General features: G+C 38.6%; 1 long non-coding RNA gene across 1 annotated transcript in view; it reads left to right on the plus strand.

Moving 5' to 3' along the window:
* LOC118148369 (uncharacterized) overlaps positions 1 to 16,304 on the plus strand; it is a 115,671-nt gene extending 99,367 nt beyond the window's left edge. The window contains exon 3 of the long non-coding RNA XR_004735167.3: positions 10,885 to 16,304. This is a non-coding gene — a long non-coding RNA (uncharacterized LOC118148369). The remainder of the gene's footprint in view (positions 1 to 10,884) is intronic.
* Positions 16,305 to 18,191: the final 1,887 nt, after the last annotated feature.

Consider the following 18,191-nt stretch of genomic DNA (forward strand, 5'->3'; position numbering starts at 1 on the left):
TGAATATTAGAAAAAAAAAACAAATTACCAAGTATTGTACACAGGGATATGATTTTAAGTGGTAGAATCTATGCTTAGACCATGAAAGTTGCTAGGTCTACACTACACCAATACATCATGTTGGAAATTAAACATATTATATTCTATCATGTGCTAATTACGTTAAATACTCCATAGAACTACACTGATGTAAAATTCTTAACTGATTAATCTCTCCTCCATTTCCATTTCTATCCCACTGAATTTATTCTTTATTTGACCTAATTAATTGGATTAATGGATATTTTTAACACTTTTTAGTGGCATCTTCTTATATAAAGCAAAATACTTGGAAATACTATCAATTCACTTCATTCACTTGAGAATACCAATGGAGCTCCCAACATCATAATTTCTCATAACTTGATTTTCAGAAGATCATGGAATTCTAAAATTGGAAGAAATATGTTTCTAGTCATCTAGTGTAGCTTCCAATCCATAGGATGAATCCTCATGGCTAATGAATACCTGGAAGAACATTCACCACCATGAGGAGGTAAGGAATGAGCAACATTTTCTTCTTTCTCTAGGTGAGACAATTATATGTGACATCCTATCTATTGATGACTATGCTAAGAGCAGCAGTAAGCATTTATTTCTATTCATTTGGCCAATAGTGGTCAAGCATATATTTACTGAAAAACATATAGTTACATAGGCTATGGCACACTCTGTCAACTAGGAGTTTCTAGTTACATATGGGAGACAAGACATCCGATACCTAATAAGGCACACAGATTCTCAGTACTCAAAGGATAGAACAACTTCCTTTATAGTCACACAAAAACAATTATTTGTTTGTGGACGTATAGCATCCTTGGAAAGCTATTAACTTCTGTGTGAGGAAAGCTACATGAATGCCGATTATAACATGTTACAGTTGACTATCAGCATTGCAAAGAAATGACTATACTTTCATTGTTGGACTGCCTAACAGTCCCAAAGAGTTCTCAATCAAAACTTTGCATATTGGTATTCTTACAAAGGGGGAGAGTGGGCAGAACTTAGGAGCAAAATGCTCAGAGATGTTGGCCAGGCGCTGTGGCTCACTCCTACAATCCCAGCACTTCTGGAGACCGAGGTGGGTGGATCACTTGAGGTTAGGAGTTTTGAGACCAGCTTGGCCAACATGGTGAAATCTCATCTCTATGAAAAATACAAGAAATAGCTGGGTGTGGTGGTGCATGCCTGTAATACCAGCTACTCAGGAGGCTGAGAAGGGAGAGTCACTTGAATCTGGAAGGCGGAGGTTGTAGTGAGCCGCGATTGTACCACTTCATTCCAGCCTGGGTGACAGAGTGAGACTGTCTGAAAAAAAAAAAATTGCCGTGAGCCCAAAATTTATTAAAATAATTGGACCCCAAAACTGGGATGCAAAGTGGAAGAATAAATTAGCCATATTTTCAGTGAGGAAGTTGCATTGTGAGATTGGAACCCACGACTGTTTATTATAAAGATCTAAACTTTTAATGTAGTATTTAATTTCAGCCAAGACCCTTACTAAGCTGTGCTTTCATACATGTTACACTATTTTCAGCAGATGATCTGTTGATTCAGAAGAGTGGGAATTGAAGTCAAATGACTCCTTTTTTTCTAAAAGAGTTTTCATACTATATTATAGAGAAGGCTGAGGCAAATTTTGTTAGATACGTATTTAAATTTTTTTGATTTCTCTGACAAATTTTATATAAAATATTTTATATTCTATAACTAAAGTTATAATTTTTGTAAACAGCCAAAAAAGGGTAGTTAGTTAAGAAGATGGAGGTACATCTTGCATTTCCAATAAATCAAGTAGCAAAGTTTGCAAAAGCCGGGCTATTATGCACGAAATTGCCATCTAGTGGCTGGAATGAGTAACTCCATTCACACAAACCATAAGACTAGAAGACTAAAAGCATCAAGGACCCACCAAGTGGCAGGTACAAGGACTCGCTCCCATGCGTTCACTCATTATCCAGTATGAATGAAATCTAATTTGTCAGTAATTTGTTTCAAGCCCTGCTCTCTACTCTCAGTGAGCCATCTGGGTTTTACGATTTTATGCAGTTTCCCCCTTTTCAGTGTTGGCTGTAGTTTTAAATCACCTAATAATCACACTAAGTAGTAAATGACTGATAATTGACACGTTCTCCTCCCAGGACATATTTAAATTTTAAAACACATGACTCTACTAATCAATAGAGCGAGGTATTTTGTGTCAGTAGGGCCATAGCTTTTTTTTTTTTTTTTTAAATTAAAAAGTCTCAACTTCTAAATAGTTGACCAACTATTCATAGCATTTCCGCTGATTAACTGGCACGTTAAAACATCACTCAGACATTAAAATACTACTAGTGCTTTTCTATTGCTTAGGAAGGCAATACATACAAAGCAAAACACTATAAAGTTAGATTAACATATTTTTGCATTATATGTTATCATGTATGCAACATCACAATTTTTTGTTGTTTTCCTGTATTAGAAATATAGCTTCCTGGCTGGGCTCAGTGGCTCACGCCTATAATCCCAGCACCTTGGGTGGCCAGGCAGGAGAATCGCTTGAGCCCAGGAATTTGAGACCAGCGTGGGCAACATAATGAGACCCCATCTCTATAAAAAAAATGTAAAAGCTTACTAAAATCTAAGAGATGGCTGATATGCCTTTTATAAAGAAGAAACATATTCCTGAGAGTGTATTACACTTTTTGGGGGGGGGCTTGAATTTTCAGCCTACGGTACAACCCGCCCTTTCAGCACACTTCTAAATGTTTCCATGGCTCAGAAAACTGTCTTCTAATTATCAGAGCACATCCCTACCACTTGTTCAGAAAATAGTATCCACAAACTAAATGTCCAACAATAGCAGAATGTTTAAATAAAATACAGCATATCTTCATGCTGGACTAACTAACTTATAGCCAACAGAAGACAATTCTCTACAAATATTCAATGACAGAAAAAGTCTTTCAATATAATTTGATGAGTTTTTAAAAACTCCATAATTGTATTTTTAGTATGATTTCAAGTTTAAAAAATTAATTTTTATATATCCTAGGAAAATATATTGGAATAATATACTTGAAATATTAAGAGTGATCATCTATAGATGGTAGGATTAGGGGATACGTTTTAATTTCCTATTTAACCTAACCTGTCTTTTCCAAAATGTCAGCTGCCATGTTTTCCAGATTCCATGAATGTTCCCAGTTCTTCATTCATATCTGCATTCATGGGCTTCTCCTGTAATTTTGTAGTTCTTCCAATTAAAAGGTAGAGGATATTCCCCACACCTTACAGTTGGGTTCATCTCTGTGGGTGGCTTTGGTTATTGGAATGTTAGTGAGAATTTCATGAGCCAAGGGCTGGAAAGTGCCTGTATTGGTCTTGCCTTCTTGCACCCTCTGCCATCTGCATGAGAAGACTGGCCTGAACTGGCCTGATGGTCTTCAGTGGAGAATGACATTCACAAGGAGCAGAGCCAAGCCCCAAGCTGAGCCCAGCTGACCCCGCCTACCTGACCCCGCCTACCTGCACATCTTCGCTACTGGGATTGTTGAAGCTGATTGCTATGCAGAACTGTTGTAGCAATAGTTATCTAACTCACTGTTATTATAAAGAAGTGATATATGTGATTCAAAGTAGCATCCAGTGTAATTGTGGAGTAGGAAGAGAGACCCAAGGATGGAATGCTTGTCTCCTCATGCAAAACAAGTACAATGCTGCCCATTCCCTGGGCTTCCTCCAAATTTTCTTTTATAGATATCTTCTTAGATATTGAGTTCAAACACACTTTGATGTCTGTCGAATGGATGGGTAGAGATTACTAGAACCACAGGCCAACTCATGTATGTGCTTTTCCTGTAAGTTTTCCTGGTATTAGTCGTAAAGGAGGAAATGTATCAATAATACATTTACGTATGTTCCTTGTCAAAATCACTGTATTATGTTTCAGTTTTTCATGTTCCAATTGCTATCTTCACCCTCTTTCTCTCCTTGTCTCTCCTTCCTTCCTGTCTCTATGGTTTTCTGTATTAGAATAATGAAACAACACAAAGGGGCAGGAATGACAGACGGTTCTTCTGAAGAACCCCTCCTTGTAACAACTCAGTTTAGTAGGGCAACATTTCATTCCTGAAATATTTTTCCCTGAATAGGTGGATCTTATGTGCCTTCCTCTGGTTTATGGACACTCCGGTGTATTTACAGAAGATGTTTGACTATGTTGATCACCCAAGCTGAATGCAACAAATTCACTCACCATTTCATTTGCCTCATGCCAATGCTAGTGGAGTTTTAGTGGAGGCTGAGGACTCAAAGCCAAGTCAGTCTATCCAGAGTGGGTTCGAGAGACTACTAACACCACAGTTCTAAGACCTGGGGTGTTAGAACTGGTCCTGGATCATCAGCGGTGCGGAGGAGCCGACACTGCGCCCTTCCCACCCCTCTGCTCTGAGCTAGTTGACATTTGGACACTTGACAGAGAGAGGGTACTGTAAGCCGCTCAGGGTTGCATGGGGAAGCTGTGAAAAAGGAGAGAAAAAGAGGTCAATCTTGTCACAGTCTCCAAGGAGGCCAACACTGGTCTCCTCTTTCCTCCTCCTACCCAACCCAACAATAACAGCGCAAAGGAGTAAGCATAGGGAAGAAGACGTCCCATCTTACCTTCGCTCTAGGTCCCTCTGGCCTGTGCTGATTTGTGAATTAGGAAAGCCTAAAATGAATATGAGATTCAAGTTTAGAAACAAAACAGCACTGAAGTATACTTTAAGAGCTAAACCAAAATAGTTTGATAAATTGAAGTGACTTAAAGAGATGAACTCAGACAAGTATTATTAAGGAAAACTGAAAGACAGCTGGAAGGGAGCATTTGACAGAGAAGAGGTGGGAGTATGTATTGGAAAACTAAAAGTGTTTGATGTTCAGACTCCAGCTAGTTGAAACTGCTTGCTGAACCACCTTTCTCAACTTACTCAACAATGAATTTGGGTTGGGAAAAAGAGAAGAGAGAAGGAGAAGGAGAAAGAAGAGAGAAGGAGAAGAAGAAAGAGGGAGGAGGAGGGGGAGGAGGAGGAAGAGAAGGAGGAGGAGGAAGAAGAAGAAGAGAAAGAGAAGAAAGAAAGAAAGACAGACAGAAAGAAAGAAAGAAAGAAAGAAAGAAAGAAAGAGAGAGAAAGAAAGAAAGAAGAATAAGAAAGCAGAGGAGGAGGAAGAAAGAAGAAACCAGATCCTGAATGTTTCTTTTTCTGGGACTGCTCCCGGCAAGTTGTTTGTCCCATGCACTTCCCTGTTATCTCTTTCTGGCCCCTTTCTGCATGCCCCAGTGAGGACTCTGCTGGTTTTATAACCCAATTTCTTCCAGTCAAGATACAATTTCCAATCAGGCATGTTAAGTCTTGTAGGAAGAGGGACCAGCTGGCCATGTCAATTTGGGAAGACATAGTTGATGCTCCACATACTCCGTGTTCCTCAAAAGACCTCCTTCTTTATTCTCAGTCCTCCTCTTGTACTGATGTGTGTGGGGGGAGCAGAGGCTGATGAGATGGAGCGCTTGTCCCAATTATCCTGAAATGGTGCTTTGGAAATCTGTAAACCTAGGTTGGAAGTGCCACTCTCCTTTTGCCCTCATCAGCAGGCTGTAGGAATAAATTCCAGGAAAACCAGAAGCACTTCCTCAGCCCCTCACACTGGCCTGTTAGAATTGTGTACAGAGACCACCAGGCGGGGCACTGCTTTCCACAACTCATCCCCACTGCCTCTCATTTGCCCAATCAGCCATTTGGCTTGGCACAGAAGCTTGGATTCGCTTTTATTTCCACTGCCACAGCCACTAATGGGAACGGTATTTTATAAAATACTAGCAGAGTTGTTCTTCTGTGTAGGGCCTTCACAGCCACACCCTGCCAAGGAATGCAAGCCATGCTTGTCTTACCTGTCAGAGAAGGATCAGTCAGGAAGTGATTTTCCCAACCCTACACTGGATTCCAAGGCTTTGCAACAATGATATCCGGAGGTTCTCTTGACAGTAACATGGTAAACTATTTCTTCCGCATTAAGATAAGATTGATTCCCTAGTGTGTGGGCAAAAGGTCTCCCACTCTGGTGGCTTTTTGCTCCCTGAGTCTATTAACTTAGACCTCCCTTCGTGGGGTCCCTCTTTGCAGCTTTCTCTATGCCCTGCCTGGCTTTGCTCCAGTGACTTCCTTTCCTGCATGGTTTCCACTTCAGGTATCACTCAGAGAGCCCTTGGAACTGCTAGATTGAGCCATATTAGAGAGCTGTGTTTGTGGGTCAAAAAGCCACATTTTGAGACATTTTCTATGCTTTAACTTGAAAAAAAAAATCCTGTATGCATTTACCAATCCCAAGGAGACTGCAATGGGGGTTTTATGTTGTGGGAAGTCAACCACTATCCATTTTATTAGAACTGTGTCAGGCCAGGTGCAGTGGCTCACGCCTGTAATTTCAGCACTTTGGGAGGCCAAGGTGGGTGAATCAGCTGCGGTTGGGAGTTCAAGACAAGCCTGACTAAGATGGAGAAACTCCGTCTCTACTAAAAATACAAAGTTAGCCGGGCATAGTCGCACATGCCTGTAATCCCAGCTACTCGGGAGATTGAGGCAGGAGAATCTCTTGAACCCGGCAGGCAGAGGTTGTGGTGAGCTGAGATCACACCATTGCACTCCAGCCTGGGCAATAAGAGCAAAACTCTGTCTCAAAATAAAAATAAATAACTATGTCAGAAGATCCAATATTTTAATAAACCTAATGGAAATCTTTGCATTCCTTAAAATTTCCTTTTCTAATTTGAATAAGTATCCGATGGACCATCTTTTTTTTGGCACACTAGGTCGTTTTCTTGCTAAAGTCAATATTGTTTAACAGAATTAACTATGGTTAATTCTGTCATATATCACATTAGATCTGATTGCATGTCAAGTTAAAGCATCAATAAAAGAATAATAATATGCTTTCTTAAGTAAAGGTTAAACCCAAGGAAACCGAGTCAGGAAGCATTCATGGACTTATCTATTTGAGAAAACTTCCAACTGTTGTTTATGAAAAGCAACTTTCATTTACTTCAGATGTTCCCAATTCTAAGAAGTTCATGTTCTAACTGAGAAAGAATATAGTTTAGCATTTCAGAGAGAAAAAAGTTTATTTAGAGTAGGGTGGTTTTCTTTAAATATTACTTAACCTCAGATTCTAAGTGAGCTCCTACTCTCCTTGCTTCTCTCCAATTCTAACTTGAAGCATTTAGAAAGGCCCTTTCCTTTTGGTTAAAGTCAGATATCCTAAAATCCTGCAGCTGTTCACCTAAGATTGCCAGTGAGATAGCAGCTATAAAACTCAAACCATAAGATGCAAATTTTTGCACATTTTCTCAGTTCCAGCCTCTCCAAAATATTCTGCATCCTTCCATGCTTTGGCGGGGTTTTATGGGAAAAGGAGCAGATTTGCAAACCAGCTGAGCTCACCATGTGTCTCGGTTTCTTCAGAGTCTACGATTTGCCCAGCAGTGACTTAGATGATAAATGCTTGTTTGTTTCAAAGGATAGTAGGCGCACTAAGGACTATCTTTGAAGTGGGTAGATATAGACCACCCTTTTTCTTTTTCCAGTGGACAAAAGCACTGCCTTTCTAGTTCTAACAGTTTGCGCTAATACAGTGTGAAAAACTAAATATAGAATACTTTTGTTAAAATCAGATTAGACTAATTCTATATGAAGTGCTTTAATGAAAAATGTTTAATGGTTGAAATACTATAACTCTGGAGTTAAAGTGCAGGTGCAAGAATGATATTCTATACTCCCTAGAGAGCAAACGAGTACATACTGTGAAATATCAATTAAAGTTTATAGTTGCCTAGGTTAGCTAAATGTCTTTTTCATGGGAAATTTTCATTCTTATGAAATAATCATTTGGGGTTAAAATATGTGCTGAATTATGTTGGCATTCTGAGTTATTAAGAAATGGATTTATTTTTACAAGCAAGCTGTAAGCATTCTTTGCTGTTTTTATGAGGTCATCGACATGACTTTTAAGTGGGGCTCCAGGCCAACTCTGATTCTCACATCAGTTCATTAATTCACACAGCTGTCTCTAAAAACTACAAGAATAATATATACAGCAGACAGAGGGCCAGCGAGGGGGTGGGTGAGATTTAATGCTGTATTTCAATCGAGAGATCCTGCTGACATCATAAACTATGAGAAGACAGCTTAAGCTGTTTGGGGAGCAGCAGCAGCCCCCCTGATGGAAATATGGCTAGTTTAATTGATTCTTTTTAGTTTCAGAATATACAGAGTGGGGACACCCAGTCGTTTTTATTCTGAGCACAGTCAGAACATTAAAGGCAGGCACTGCAGGAATGCATTAGCAGGGAAACCCAAGCAGCGACTTAAGGTGTGGGGATGGATTTGATTGTGTTAATGATATATGAGCAGCCACACTGACATATGAAGGGCATGGCAGAGTTTACCGCACAGGGATTTTGTTTTATAGGCAATTGTGAACTCACCGCCTCGACGAAGAGTTTTACCAAATGAGTTGTGACAAGGATGATATAATTGTAGCATGAGTGAGGGTTTGAGAGAACCAAGTCCTCTCTCTACGTCCTGATTTGTAGCAAACATGGAATGTAGGGGGCTCCACATACCCTGTGACGGGACTTCTGATAGCTTTCCTCTCTTTATCAGAAAGCGGAATTGCTAATATTAGTACTAAAAACTCATTCTGACACAAGCCCACATTCCAGAGAATTTGATACCAAGCTGAATTTGGAGACAAAGTATAAGAATATCCTGGTTTCTGATGCTTCATTCAGTATTAATATGATATATTTTTTAAAAAGGATATCTGCAGTTTCATATCCTTTAAATTCCAAATTTGTTTCAGTTGACATTAGAAGGTGAACTAAATCTCTCTGAGAGTAATTTCAGTTTTACAAATGAATGCAGCCAAGTTTTTATGTCTTTGGATGGGGGAAAGTTTTATGAAATGTGACATTTTAAGTATGCTCTTCAGTAACTCTCCATTAAAACACTGACACCTGTGTACATGTGGATACTGAAGATTTGGTTGACCTTATCTCATTTGTATACACAAATGTCTTTTTGTACATGTGAAATGAAGCATTGCATGAAAAACAGATGTGTCCTTAAAGAGTCTAAGACTGCTAATGTATAAGAAAGACTGAAAAAATGCAAATTTACTGAAAAGATCAGGATTGAATCTCCTCTAGGCCACCCTTATGCATATGTTATCATAGTCATCCTATAAGTAATTATCTTGTGCACAGATGCTATGGGTTTTTCTCTTGGAATTTTGAAAATTTGTAAAACCCTAGTGACACTCAGGCTGCAATTGCCAAGTATGCCCTGAGAAGCTTTCTAGCTGGCAGAGCTGGCTCTGCACCCATGCCACTCCAGGGCCCTGTCACATTCTCTTCAGCCTCTTCTATAACTCAGTGGATGATGGTGAGACTGGGCCAGTCAGGAGTACTTCCTTGTCAAGACAAGGTTCAGAACTCTTTGTGGATGCATTTGAAACCTTATTAAGAAGTAGGTCCTGGTGCGTGCCTGTAATCCCAGCTACTCAGGAGGCTGAGGTAGGAGAATTGCCTGAACCCAGGAGGCGGAGGTTGCGGTGAGCCGAGATCGCGCCATTGCACTCCAACCTGGGTAATAAGAGCGAAACTCTGTCTCAAAAAAAAAAAAAAAAAAAGAAGTAGGTCCACCCCTTGATAGTAATATTTTGAGAAATTCAAGTTTAGTTAAATAGACTGTAATTTGTTTTAAAAGATGTTTTTGGTTACATTTGATTAGATAAAGAAAATGGGAGGACCAGGCATGGTGGCTGACACCTGTAATCCCAGCTTTGGGAGGTTGAGGCAGGAAGATCACTTGAGGAACACAGTTCAAGTCAAGCCTGGGCAATGTAGCAAGACCCAGTCTCTATTATGTGTGTGTGTATGTTTGTGTGTGTGTGTGTGTGTGTGTGTTTGTGTGTGTGTGTGAATACACATGCATATATAGTTTGCATGTATATATACAGTATGTGTATGTATATAGTATATGTATATATAATGTGTGTATATGTATAGTTTGTGTGTGTGTGTGTATATATATATATATACATGTGTGTATGTATGTATAGCTAGGCATGGTGTCTGGAGCCTATAGTTCTAGACACTTGGGAGGCTGCGGCAAGAAGATCTCTTGAGCCCAGAAGTTTGAAGTTACAATGAGTTATGATTGTGCAACTGCACTTCAGCCTGGGCAATTGAGTGAGACCCTGTCATTCTTAAAAAAAAAATAAAAAGAAAATGTGAACATGAGGGTATACTTTATTAATGGGTATTCATTTGTCAAAGGAAAATGCTTCTCAATTTTCTTGCTAGAGGCGACAGTTGGATGGGATAAATGACAGCTCTCAAGGATGAAGTGACCATTAGGCCAAATTGGACAGTTTTAATTAAATAGGAGTAAACATAAATTTGATCAGGGAGCAGGAACTAAAAGAAACTCTATTACTAGTAAGAACTTTAATGTTTGTTCAGCAACCAATATTCAGAGAGTTGGTTGAAATCAGAAACTGATTAGGTTAGTTTTTTGAGGGATAAAACTTCTGTAGTTAATAGTTTTCTGGTGTTATGGGACCAAACATTTGTGTCTCAACTCCTAAATTCATATGTCGGAGCTGTAACCCTCCATGCGATAATATTTGAAGGTGGGATCTTTGGGAGGAAATCAGGGTTAGATCATGTCATGAAGGTGGAGTTAGTGTCCTCATAAGAAAAGGAAGAGACACCAAGCGCTCTCTCTCTCTCTCTCTCTCTCTCTCTTTCTCGTTCTGCCATGTGAGAACACTGTAAGAAGGTGGCTGTCTGCAAGCCCGGAAGGGTCTCTCACCTGGAACTGAATCAACTGGCATCTTGATCTTGGACTTCGCAACCTCCAGAACTGCAAGGAATCAATGTTGTTAAGCAACCCAATCTGCGGCATTTTGTTACAGCAGCTTGAACTAAGACAGCAGGTTTACTACAGATTTTAGGAATCACTTTTGTTGGAGGAGTCTTTTCTTCATAGCTATTAAACTTTCTTTTTGTCAGATTTGTTTCTTTTACCTGTGGATTGTAGGTACCCACACTTTTTAATTGTGTAATTGTAGCCAGATCGTCTAAGGCAAAGATTTCCAAATTGCTAGTCAGGTCATTGCTATCATTCACAGCTTACCAGCAATTGGTAGCAGCAAAACTAGTGTGCCAAGGTGATGATGAGGCATCAAAAGCATTCCTATAAAATCAACATATGTTGGGACTTGTGGATCTTTTATATGTTTTTCCATGAACAAATCTAGCATTTTCCTTGGTGTATTAAAGGTGAGGGCATTAGAAATATCTCCTTTTTTGTGAGAATGTGTGATATTGATTTGATAATGATTGAAGCCCTATTTTTGCTCCTTGTTATCAAATAAAAAAACCACACTGGGCATGATACCCCAAACAGTGCATAAATTCATTTGGAGAATATTTATTATTTTATTTATTTCAAGTATAGAAAGTCATTGTATGTCTGATGTCAGATACTTTTCTTGTAAACAATAGTCTAAAGCTCTTTGGAGACTGATAATATTTTCTAATGGCTGCCCATTCCCTCTGAGATTAAATTGCATTTTTTTGACTGACATCCCTCTGATTCATTCTTGGAAAGATAGCAGGCTACTTAAGATAGCCCCATTATATTTTTGGAAGAAATTTTCAGTACCAATTTTATTTATCCTCAGGAGAACCTGAAAATAATTGCTCAGCCATTGACCATGGACTCTGTTGATCTGCTGTCTGGATTTGTGGTCCTGTGATGACCTAGATGGTGGGACCACTATCCAGCTACCAAGACCAAGTGGCCTTCAGCCTTCCCTCTCCTGCACAGGCCTCCCCATTCCCTTAGTTATCCAGTGTTTTCATGTGGGCCCCTCGTGGCTCCCCTTTGCTGTGTCTGAGGCCCTGAGGAGTGGTGTTAATAGTGGTTAAAAGCATTGACTTAGGTTTCAGACAGATTTTGGTTCTACTTCTGAAATATTGTATGACATTGGGAACAACTGTTTCTTTATCTATCAAATGGGCATATGACCTCATGAGATAGTTGTGTGGGGTACAGTGATGCCATGTACGTGAAGTACTTGAGAGCACCTACACATAGCAGAGGCTCAGGAAATATCATTTCTCTTCTGATCTCCACACCTGGATCCATTTATTTTGTTTCTTTCTCAGTTTCAACCCAAAGCAGACCTCCTGTGGCTATCCCATTGTACCAAATACAACAAGGTTTCACACATAAATAGCAGTAGCTGATTAATGAGAGTTTCAGGGAAGCTACGTAACTTTCCTAAGACGATAGAGGAAATGGCAAAGTCAAACTCACTGTGGTCTGACAGCCAAGTCCATATCCTTAACCACTATACTTTAAAGCCTCCTGGGGGCTGCCACTCTATCCACAGATCATGGGGAACATTCCCCACAGGCATCTGGGCACATAGATGGTAAAAAGAGCAGGGTGGACACTGCACAGCCAAAAATAAGCACAGGATCTTTATCAAAGGTTTTACAGTACCTCCTCTCACCAACAATGGGGAAGCACATCCACTTATCCACCCACTGGCCAACATTGGATATCACTGACCTTTTTTAGTTTTGACTTTCTGATGGATGAAAAATATCACTTTATTGGCCATTTGTACTCATTTTTCAGTAATAGGTTAGATTTGAATTTGACTGATTTCTAATATCCATCCATTCAAAGATATTTTCCAAAGCAAAGCCCTATTTTCTAAAGGAAATAGGAAAACAGCTTTCTGAGAAAATGCTATTTAGATGGTTAAAAGATGGAATTTAATATGCCATTATTATTCAGAAGATAGCAGCTGTTTTTTACACCGATGAAGTTAAAATGGCAGAAAGTATATTTCATATGCTTATGGTATGGGTTTTAGAACAAGAAAAAATAGAGATACTAAAAACCGCTAGAGTTGACAGTGAATTCCAGCAGACTCACACCAAATCTTACAGTTCTGGTGAGTGCTTGTCACAGTACTTATGACAGCCATTTATCTCTCTTAGGAAATTGTGTTTTCTTCAAGCTGTACCATTTTCTTAATACATTACACTCTTGGCATCAGGAATGGAGCATCTAGATAAAAAAAGTATGTTTGGAATTTGTTTTTCAACAATTTGTATTTACAGAGCTTAGGGATAACAAGAAAGGCACACTGGTTTGCCATCTCATGAAAACACATGTCTACATTTTTATACCCTGTGTAAATATGCATATATCCACCCTGATTTCTATTGGTAAAATGTAATGTTTGGACCAATGTGACATTTATCAAAACACTTCACATGCTACAGCGCAAAGTAAAGAACAAATATCAAATAATTTTTGTACATGGAGACATACTTTATTCTCTCAGTAGAGTGCAATTACATTAGTGATAATTAACCGAAAATAACCTCAAATGCTTTTAGACCATTAAAATTCATTCATACATAATTCATCAGTGAAAAAAGTCATAATGAAAATCTTACTTTTGACTATAGAAGAAATTTCAAATAAAATGTTTGCATGTTGAATAAACCAGTGTACTAGAAAAATGTATCAGGACCAATTGTTTATCATAGGATTGCAAGGATGAGTTAACACTAACAATTTGTGTTAAAAATTAAATTAATACACTAACAATGTGTTGGAATATTGCATTATAAGTTCAGAAGAGAGGTGGTGAACAGTTAAGTTAAAATTTGGGGGAAAATTGGCTATAACCTGGGAAAAATAAAATTAGGTTACAAATTCACACCGTACACAAAAACAAACTCCAAATAGCTTAAAGGACTTAACTGGAAAAATAAAGTTTAGAACTTTTAAAAATACATGTAATTAAATCTATTTACAATGTCAAGATAATGAATGATTTCTTGAACACAGCATAAAATGAACAAAACATAAAAAAAGATTAATAAAATTTACAATGTCATAATTTTTTAAAACTTTGATGAAAAAATAACCCACCATAAACAAGCATAAGTCACAGACTGAAAGAGCTTATAGAATATAACAGGAAAAAGTTAATTCATATAAGAAATATATTTTAAAAGTCCTACAACTCAATCAGAAAAAAGAAAGGATGTGAATTCAATGACCAATAAACCTATTAAAATATGTTCCCTTTTACTAGTAACAAGGAACAGTAAATTACCATAACAATGTGATACAATTTCACAATCACAAGTTTAGCAGATGTTCTGATAACACTAGATGTTGATGAGGGGTTGGGAAATGGAAACTCATATACTGCTAGTGAAAATATAAATTGCTACAGGTACTTCAGGGAGTAATTTAGGAATATCCACTGAAATTGAAAAATTCAATTTTTCAATTGAATTGAAATGGGAGGCTAGACACTGCTATTATTTTTGTAACAAATCTTTTAGGACTATTTGATTCTCAAAACATATACGCAACTTAAAGAAAATGAAAAAAATTTAAATGAGATATACAACTTAAGTAAACATTTAAATATTAATTACAAATGAACAGAATAACAAGGAACTGTGCCTGAAAGTGTAGGCTAAAGCCAAACCTTCAAAGCCTCTGAATATCAAATGAAACTAGTTGTAATTGATGCACATGGTAATGATTAGCTACTGAATGGTATGTGCAATGAAGTACAAAGCAAAGCTATTTCTTGGAAGTGTTTTGGCAAAATGTGGAGGCAGCAATGACCAGCCACAAAACACTGTCTTAGTCAGGGAACAGACTATAAGAAGCTGAACTGGGGCATAGTGCTAGGAATTGAAAAGAGAAGACAGATTGGAGAAACAGCCCATCTGCTGAGTCATCCTCTCTGCCTGTTGCCATGTGCTACCATTTATCTCTTACCATTCCAAGCCTCTGCCCTATGAAGGACAGCCTGGCTCTCACTTGTGCCTACTGGCCCCTCAGCCCCCAGAGCCTCCAGGCCATTTTGGACAAGGTAATCCTTAATACCATTGACCTATTCACAACCTCATTCTCCTGGACTTTCCAAGGTCTGCCTCTATGCCCAATGAGTATCTTCTCACTCTTTTGGAAGATAACTTTGCTGAACTCCCTCCCATGTACACTACTGAGGCAAAGAAGTTGACCCTCTATTTTCTTTTTATCTTTGGTAGTACAAGCATTCTGTGTGGTCTACATTCAGGATTCCAGTGCTTCTGTATCTTAAAGCACATTCTCAATGACTAAAGCCATAACTTTTGCTAGAAAGAGTTAATATCTTGTGAACTAACAAAGATTTGTAGATATATAGACACTCCTTGATTTATAGTGGGGTTATGTCCTGATAAACTTATGATAACTTAAAAACATCATAAACTGAAAATACACTTAATATACCTAATCTACAGAACACCATAGCTTAGCCTAGCCTACCATAAATGTGCTTAGAACACTTACATTCACTTACAGTTGGGCAAACTCATGGGGCAACACAGTGCACCGCAGAGTATCAGTATTGACCTTCATGATCGCGGGGCTGACTGGGAGCTGCAGCCGTGGCTGTGCAGCATTAAGAGGGAGTATCATATCACATTTGCTAGCTCAGAAAAATATCAAAATTCAAAATTTGAAGTATGGTCTCTACTGATGGTGCTGATTTATGTAAATATTTTTGTTTCATTATTTTCACAACTAGAATTTTTTTTTCTAAATTGTATATGGCTCTTATATAGGATTGGTTTGTAGCACAGCTTGCATAAATAAATAAATTAGTTGCTTGACGTAACTTTTGGTTCATTTATGGTTCCATGTAGTCCTGTTACTTTTCTTTCCACTTTTAAATGAGTTGCTTACAATGGAAATGTTGTTAAGATTTAACAAGAAGAGAAAAGCCAAATGAAAATCAGTTCATATGAAATTGGCCTCTTGCCTGGTATCTTTTGTGACCATGAGGCTGATGATGCTGACCACATAGGCTGTGGAAAGGGCTTTATTTTCACAGGTACCCGGATGCATGCATAAGAATGAGTGTAACTTGACCTCAATGAAATTTCACATTGAAAGAAGTAATGTATTGCATATTTGATCCATTAGAGCTGATAAAGAAAAATTATTCCAGAAAAAAATGTAGTACCTCTTATAATGAACCTTTTAGATGGATATTCTGTGCTATTTATATTTTGAACAGATTCTTGTTTTCCTCAGGTCCCTGTCAGATAAAATAAAAAGTTCCCTAACAAACTAAACATGAAATTATGTATTTTAAAGTTTAATTGAAGATGAACTTTTTCTGGGTCAAAGATTGAAGCTTATTTCTATAAATGCAAATTGCATAATTGACTATAGAAAATTGTGTGTAACTATTCTAAAAATTCTCCTTCAAAATTTTAAAACTTCAAAATTAACTCAGCTTGTGGAGTTCAACATGAATTCTTCTTTTCTATTTTGAAGTGGCTTCCTGAGTAGGCACAGTTGTCATTTATTTGAAAGGAGGCGTTGAATAACATCAGGAGAGACATCCTGCTTCCAATCTCTTTCCCATTCAATTGCCAAAGCATCTGGTATTTTCCATTCTAGATCTGTTACTTTAAGCAATTACTTAGTCCAACAGGGAAATCACCCATCTAGCTGCTCCAGCTAGAAATGTGTATATCCTCAGTCCCACTCTCTCATTTACCAGATCCCACATCCAATTGGTCCCAAATTCCCTCCAAATTCCATCCTCCTTCTGCACCCCTCCAGCCACTTACTTCCTGGTGCCTTGAGGATCACACCTCAGCTCCTACAAGGCTGCTCCTATGCCCTGTGCTCTCTCCCTCAAACATCGCTCTCACATCTCTTTACCTTCAGCTGCACTAAATTCTAAATTCTCACCTTTCCCAGAACATTTCTGGCCCTTTCGCAACATGATGATCCTCTCTTCCTAGATATAATTAATTGTCTTCTATTTAGGCTAGAAGACGTCTTCTTACCAATGAATATTCATCTCAAATGCTACCACCTGTGCTCTGACAGCTATTCTCTTACAGCAGGACCTGGAAATTTTTTTTTTTTTTTTTGAGACAGAGTCTTGCTCTGTTGCCAGGTGCCAGGCTGGAGTGCAGTGGCACGATCTTGGCTCACTGCAACCTCCGCCACCTGGGTTCAAGCAATTCTCCTGCCTTAGCCTCCCGAGTAGCTGGGACTACAGGCACACGCCACCACGCCCAGCTAATTTTTGTATTTTTCAGTAGAGATGGGGTTTCACCATGTTGGCCAGGATGATCTTGATCTCTTGACCTTGTGATCTGCCTGCCTCAGCCTCCCAAAGTTCTGGGATTACAGGGGTGAGCCATTGTGCCTGGCCATAAAATTGTTTTTTAGCCAACACCAAGACCACTATGCCAAGATGCCGGAGAGCAGAAGTGGCCTCTTACTCATCTGTGTCACTATCAGGACTCCATCATACATCACTGTGCCTGGCATGCCATAGGTGCTCAATACATGTTTGATGAATAAATGGCTGCAACAAACTCCGACATTTGGGGTAAAACATGAACCCTCTACCTCCAAATATGTCTACTAGGTGGTGCAATTCTCTGAGACTGGAGGTACCAAGTAGTAAGGTAACACTGGGAGTGTTTGGGAACCCTGATGGAGCTCAAGAGAGGACAGATGGGACTGAAGAGGCCATCAGACAAGTTTCACCTACTTCACAGTGGGGCCAGGCATTCCTGGCCAGTGTGATCAATACCTGGCTGCTTAAGATAGTAACAAAAAAAAAAAAAAAAGAGAGAGAGAAGAAAGAAAGGAGAGAAAAGGTGTTTCTGGACATCTGAATCACTTAAATAACTACTCTGTGGATAAATACATTAAAACATAACTGTGAAATTTGCATGGCCTAAAAGTAACTGTCTTAAGAGAAAAATGCAGTGCCATTTAGTTCATTTACAATCTGTACAAGCAGGAGTGATAGTAATATTTTAGAGCTAAATACATACTTTAATTCTTCCCTCCTACTACTAATTCACACAGTATCTCTTCAGTTGTTGAATACACTCCATAGCTATTCTCACTTTTAGTTGTGAAGCAAATTTAAAGCCTGGGTATAAGAAGTTTGTTCAAATGCCCAACAGGTCTAAATTCTATGTAACTGTGGCA

The sequence above is a fragment of the Callithrix jacchus genome, chromosome 16 (assembly GCF_049354715.1).
Source record: "Callithrix jacchus isolate 240 chromosome 16, calJac240_pri, whole genome shotgun sequence".
NCBI lineage: Eukaryota > Metazoa > Chordata > Mammalia > Primates > Cebidae > Callithrix > Callithrix jacchus.